General features: G+C 33.9%; 1 non-coding gene across 1 annotated transcript; it reads left to right on the forward strand.

The window, feature by feature from the left end:
- The first annotated feature begins 631 nt into the window (after positions 1 to 631).
- Positions 632 to 739, forward strand: LOC127743351 (small nucleolar RNA R71). Its single transcript, XR_008004743.1, has one exon. It is a non-coding gene; the product is annotated as a small nucleolar RNA R71 (small nucleolar RNA).
- The last annotated feature ends 6,498 nt before the right edge of the window (positions 740 to 7,237 follow it).

The following is a 7,237-nucleotide window of genomic DNA, read 5'->3' on the forward strand; positions in this document are numbered from 1 at the left end:
ACCTTGTTTCATTCATGAAACTTAAAGTGGCCTTAGATAGATCAGAGACTATATTTGCTAAGCTAGATGGGTTCTGCTCAGAATTCCTTGTCTGTTGCTGAGATGATGATGGAAAAGGCTTGCTATTGCTAAACCTTTTTCTTCCATCGTTATTAAAGCCTTGTTGGGGCTTTTGTTGATCCTTCCATGAGAAATTTGGATGATTTCTCCATGAGGGATTATAGGTGTTTCCATAGGCTTCACCCATGTAATTCACCTCTGCCATTGCAGGGTTCTCAGGATCATAAGCTTCTTCTTCAGAAGATGCTTCTTTAGTACTGTTGGATGCATTTTGCAATCCATTCAGACTCTGAGAAATCAAATTGACTTGTTGAGTCAACATTTTGTTTTGAGCCAATATGGCATTCAGAGCATCAATTTCAAGAACTCCCTTCCTCTAAGGCATCCCATTATTCACAGGATTCCTTTCAGAAGTGTACATGAACTGGTTATTTACAACCATGTCAATGAGTTCCTGAGCTTCTGCAGGAATTTTCTTCAGGTGAATAGATCCACCTGCAGAATGGCTCAATGACATCTTAGATAATTCAGACAGACCATCATAAAATATATCCAGGATGGTCCATTCTGAAAGCATGTCAGAAGGACACTTTTTGGTCAGTTGCTTGTATCTCTCCCAAGCTTCATAGAGGGATTCACCTTCTTTCTATCTGAAGGTTTAAACATCCACTCTAAGCTTGCTCAGCTTTTGAGAAGGAAAGAATTTGGCTAAGAAAGCCGTGACCAGCTTATCCCAAGAGTTCAGGCTATCTTTAGGTTGAGAGTCTAACCATACTCTAGCTCTGTCTCTTACAGCAAAAGGGAAAAGCATAAGTCTGTAGACCTTGGGGTTAACCCCATTGGTCTTAATAGTATCACAGATCTACAAGAATTCAGTTAAGAACTGAAAATGATCTTCTGATGGAAGTCCATAAAACTTGCAATTCTGTTACATCAGAGAAACTAATTGAGGCTTTAGCTCAAAATTGTTTACTCCAATAGCAGGGATTGAGATGCTTCTTCCATGTAAGTTAGAATTTGGTGCAGTAAAGTCACCAAGAATCTTTCTTGCATTGTTGTTAGGTTCGGCCATGTCTCCTTCTTTTTCTAGATTCTCTGTAAGGTTTTCTCTGGAGTGCTTTACCTTCTCTTAGCTTCTTCTTCAGAGTCTTTTCAGGTTCAGGATTTGCTTCAGCAAGAATGTCCTTGTCCTTGCTCCTGCTCATATGAAAAAGAAAAGAACAGAAAAGAAGAGGAATCCTCTATGTCACAGTATAGAGATTCCTTTATGTGAGTAGAAGAGAAGAATAATAGAAAAATAAAAATTTGAACACAGAGAGAGAAGAGGGTTCGAATTATAAGTAGAAGAGAAGTGTTAGTAATTAAATAAATAAATAGAAGAAGATGAGAGGAGAGAATTTCGAAAATTGTTTTTGAAAAATGGTTAGTGATTTTCGAAAATTAAGAGAAGAAATAAAATTAAAATTAAAATTGGAAACAATTAGTTAAATAAAAAGATTTTTGAAAAAGAGGAAGGTGATTTTCGAAAATTAGAGAGAGAATTAGTTAGGTGGTTTTGAAAAAGATAAGGAATAGTAAAATAAACAAGGAAATCAGTTAGTTGAAAAAGATTTGAAAATCGATTTTGAAAAGATAAGAAGATAGAAAAGATTTTGAAATCAAATTAAAAGAGATATGATTGAAAAAAATTGATTTTAAAAAGATATGATTGAAAAGATATGGTTGAAAAAGATTTGATTGGAAAACAAATTTTTGAAAAAGATTTGATTTTTTTTAAAATTAAAATTGATTACTTGACTAACAAGAAACTAAAAGATATGATTCTAGAATTTAAAGATTGAACCTTTCTTAACAAGAAAGTAACAAACTTCGATTCAAATTTTTGAATCAATCACATTAATTGTTAGTAAAGTTTTCAAAAATTTGAAATGAAATTAAGATAAAAAAAAGATTTTGAAAATCAATTTTTAAAATTTTTCGAAAAACATGAAATAAAAATGAAAAAGATTTGATTTTGAAAAAGATTTTGAAAAGATAAATTTTTGAAATTGAAATCTTGACTTGACTAACAAGAAACAACTTATTTTAAAATTTCTTGACTAAGTCAACCCAAAGATTTTGAAATTTATGAGTGAAATAAGGGAAAGATATTTTTTTACGATTTTTAAATTTTTAATGAGGAGAGAGAAAAACACAAATATGACCCAAACCATGAAAATTTTGGATCAAAACCAATGATGCATGCAAGAACACTATGAATGTCAAGATGAACACCAAGAATACTTTGAAGATCAAGATGAACATCAAGATTTATTTTTGAAAAATTTTTTTAAGAAAAGAAAAACATGCAAGACACCAAACTTAGAGATTTTTCATGTTTAGACACTATGGATTAAAGAATGCATATGAAAAACAACAAAAGACACAAAACAAAAAAATATGAGGATCAAACAAGAAGACTTACCAAGAACAACTTGAAGATCATGAAGAATGCAATGCATGAATTTTTCGAAAAAATTTTTTAGAAAACTAAAAATATGCAATTGACACCAAACTCAAAACTTGACTCTAGACTTAAACAAGAAACACAAAAAATATTTTTGATTTTATGATTTTATAATTTTTTTTGTATTTTTTTTCAAAAATTATTTTGGAAAAACGAAAAAGAAGAATTTTTTTTGTATTTTTTGAAAACTTTTTGAAAATAAAATAATGGTTAAAACAAGAAAAAAATTACCTAATCTGAGCAACAAGATGAATCGTCAGTTGTCCAAACTTGAACAATCCCCGTTAACGACGCCAAAAACTTGGTGCAAAAAATTGTGATAAATAATGGCGCCAACAACTTGGTACGCACAATTGTAATCTCAACTCTTTTTCACAACTTCGCACAACTAACCATCAAGTGCACTGGGTCGTTCAAGTAATAAACTTTACGTGAGTAAGAGTCGATCCCACGGAGATTGTCGGCTTGAAGCAAGTTATGGTCACCTTGTAAATCTCAGTCAGGCGGATTCAAATGGGTTATGGAGTTTTAATAATTAAAAGATAAATAGAACGCAAAATAAAGATAGAGATACTTATGTAAATCATTGGTGTGAATTTCAGATAAGTGTATGGAGGTGCATTGTTCCTTCCGAATCTCTGCTTTCCTACTGCCTTCATCCAATCCTTCATACTCCTTTCCATGGCAAGCTGTGTGCTAGGCGTCACCGTTGTCAATGGCTACTTCTCGTCCTCTCAGTGAAAAAGGTCCTCTATGGTTTCCCGTATGGCTAATCAGTTGTTGGTTCTCGATCGTGTAGGAATAGGATTTACTATCCTTTTGCGACTGTCACCACGCCCTACAGTCGTGAGTTTGAAGCTCGTCACAGTCATCCCATCCCAGATCATACTCGGAATACCACAGACAAGGTTTAGACTTTTCGGATCTCAAGAATGCTGCCAATGGATTCTAGCTTATACCAGGAAGACTCTGATCTCCGGAATAGAAGGCTCTGTTGTCAGGAGAGGCAACCATGCGTCGTGGACCAGGAATCCAAGAGATACACACTCTAGCTTTCGCAGGTAGAACAGAAATATTTGTCAGGCACGTGTTCATAAGTGAGAATGGCGATGAGTGTCACGGATCATCACATTCATCAGGTTGAAGTGCGAATGAATATCTTAGAATGATAATAAGCATGAATTGAATAGAAAACGGTAGTAATTGCATTAATACTCGAGGAACAGTAGAGCTCCACACCCTTAATATATGGTGTATAGAAACTCCACCGTTGAAAATACATAAGTGATGAAGCTAAGGTCCAGGCATGGCCATGAGGCCAGACTCCAAAACATGATCAAAGGATCAAAAGATAATCCAAAGATGTTCCAATATCCCCCCCGATCAGAATACAATAGTAAAAAGTCCAATTTATACTAGACTAGTTACTAGGATTACAAAAATAACTAAATGATGCAGAAATCAACTTCCGGGCCCACTTGGTGTGTGCTTGGGCTGAACATTGAAGCTTTCACGTGTAGAGGTCTTCCTTGGAGTTGAACGCCAGTTTGTAACTTGTTTCTGGCATTTAACTCTACTTTGCAACTTGTTTCTAGCGTTTAACGCCAGAATAAAGCAGAAAGCTGGCGTTAAATTCCAGTTTGTGTCATTTAAACTCGGAAAAAGTATGGACTATTATATATTTCTGGAAAGCCCTGGATGTCTATTTTCTAATGCAATTGAGAGAGCTCCATTTGGACTTTTGTAGCTCGAAAAATTCCATTTCGCGTGCAGGGAGGTCAGAATCCAACAGCATGAACAGTCCTTTGTCAGCCTCTGAATCAGATTTTTGCTCAGGTTCCTCAATTTCAACCAAAAAATACCTGAAATCACAGAAAAACACACAAACTCATAGTAAAGTCCAAAAAGGTGAATTTTGCTTAAAAACTAATAAAAATATACTAAAAAGTAGCTAGATCCTACTAAAAACTATGTAAAAACAATGCCAAAAAGCGTATAAATTATCCGCTCATCAACCACAATAAGGCATCAAGCATCTTTTGATGAGACTAGCTCATGAGAAGAACTACCCATATAAAAGAAACTTGTAACATCATAACCTCATAACATACGCATTACTCCAAATACATGCATTATTTAGGTATGAGCTTTAACTTAGTTCCTCTTGCAACCCATGCTAACTTGACTGTCGGAGTCCTTGCAAGAATGACCCCACCATTGGGAATGACGAACTTGGGACATTATGAACTCGGTATAGGAGGATTGCAACAACATCGTGTTTTCAACCTCCTCCCTACAATTTTGTTCAGGTAACTCCTAAACTCGGAACAAGATGGGCTTAACACAATCCATGTTCACAAGATGAACAATATGCTTAAACAAAAAAAAAGCAAAAAATGCATGATCATAAAAGACAAGCACTAAAGCACATAATACAAAAATTCCATCAAGAAGATAGAAAGATTTACAAATTTCAATTTGTGATCATATCATTATACACTTCAAAGGCTTATAATTGCTAGACCAATTAAATGGTCAATGATTTAGAGGCTTAGTAACAACTTAAAAGTTTTGAAGTAAGAAGTCAATTTTTTTTCGTAAATTTACCACAAAGAACACTACTTGACATTCAAAGATCGAAGTTTACAAAGCTGGAAGACGGAAGCTCGTTTTTTATTAAAGAAAAAATGGTAAAAATCCTAATTGAGCTCCTTGAAGCCAAACCATATTCATACTTAATCATGAAAAGGTATGATGTATTAATTTTATTTAAATTTTTTTAGAGCGTATTATTTTTAAAAAAATAATATGAAAATTTATGGTAGAAATAAAGGAATAATCTCTAAGCCATTGTTTATTGAAAATTTTTTTATGAGCCAACTAATCTAAATTAAAAATTTCATCATTCAATTGTCCAAACAATTACTTTATATCGGAAAAAATCATTTAGATAGATTGGACTTAAATAGAAAAAATTCATCAAGCAATTATTTTACTAAAAATAATTTCTTTATTTGAAACTCAACATTTTCATGATTAAGTTACTATTTTATGCATAGTAAATTTAATAATTATTGATTTTGATAACTTGAATTTATTTTGATATGTCTTCATCGAAATTTCGAAAACTCAGATGCTTGAGCCTAGCTACGAGTTGAGGGTATCCACCACAGGAACTACAAGCAACAAGTTGAAGAGAGACCACAATAAGGCATCAAGCATCTTATGATGAGAGTAGCTCATGAAAAAAGTAACTCACATAAGAGAATCTTATAACATCATAACCTCATAATATATGAACAATTCCAAATATGTGTACTCAGGTATTATCTCTAACTTAATTCCTCTTGTGAACCATTCTAACTTGAGCATCGATCACAGTCCTTGCAGGAACACTCCCCACCATTGGGAATGACGAACTCGTGACTACTTTAGAAACTCAGAATAGGAGGATAATAGCCACATCATATTTCTAATTTACTCTCTACAATTTTATTCAGGTAATTCCTAAATTTGAAAAATAAAAAACACTTGTACTCTACTGAGTATTTCTACTCTATTGAGTGTCACTATATCTGAACAAGAAGAATTAATAAGGGTAAGAAAACTAATTAGTAATTTCAAGTGATGTTCTTTCTTTGAGGATACAAAATAGGAAGGCGAGACAAGTAAAAGAAAGTCAAATAGGTCTCACTTCTATTGTTTGGAATCACTTCAAGAAAAATACAGAGAAATTAAGGTTCTATATTTTTTGGTGTCTAAAAATAATAAAAATTATTAAGTTAAAAAATTAACTAAATTAATTAGTGATGACAAACATTATTTTTGGACAAAATAAATAATTAGTGTTGATTTATTGATAATTGCATATTACTAATTATTTATTAAATATTGCAGGCCAAAATTTAATTTAATAGCCCAAAGAGAATGAAAATAAAATAGCAAGGATGGTGGGCTGATAACAAAAAATAGAAGCCCAAAGAAAAACAAAGAAAAGAAGTCAGATTGGTCAAACGGGTTGCATGAAACAAATCCGATCCAAGCCCGTTAGCAACAAATTCTTCCAATTTGATCTCACATCACAAGCAACCTTCACTTTTGTGTGTTGATCAGAAACTCAGAAAAGTGAAAAAGAGAGAGAGAGAGAGAGAGAGAGAGAGAGAGAGAGAGAAAGCTTCTTCCCTAAGCTAATCACCAAAGAAGCAAGAAAGAGAGAGATTAAGCTTGAAAGGTAGATGTCTGGTGCACGAAATTGCAATCACACTTTTGCAATTCCGCACAACTAACCAGCAAGTGCACTGGGTCGTCCAAGTAATACCTTACGTGAGTAAGGGTCGATCCCACGGAGATTGTCGGATTGAAGCAAGCTATGGTTATCTTGTAACTCTTAGTCAGGATATCAATAATTATCAGGGTTGATTGTAAAAAGCAAAAGAACATGAAATAAGTACTTGTTTTGCAGTAATGGAGAACAGGTTGAGGTTTTGGAGATGCTCTATCTTCTGAATCTCTGCTTTCCTACTGTCTTCTTCTTCAAGCACGCAAGGCTCCTTCCATGGCAAGCTGTATGTAGGGTTTCACTGTTGTCAATGGCTACCTCCCATCCTCTCAGTGAAAATGTTCAACGCACCCTGTCACGGCACGACTATTCATCTGTCGGTTCTCAATCAA

This window comes from Arachis duranensis, chromosome 10 (assembly GCF_000817695.3).
Source record: "Arachis duranensis cultivar V14167 chromosome 10, aradu.V14167.gnm2.J7QH, whole genome shotgun sequence".
NCBI lineage: Eukaryota > Viridiplantae > Streptophyta > Magnoliopsida > Fabales > Fabaceae > Arachis > Arachis duranensis.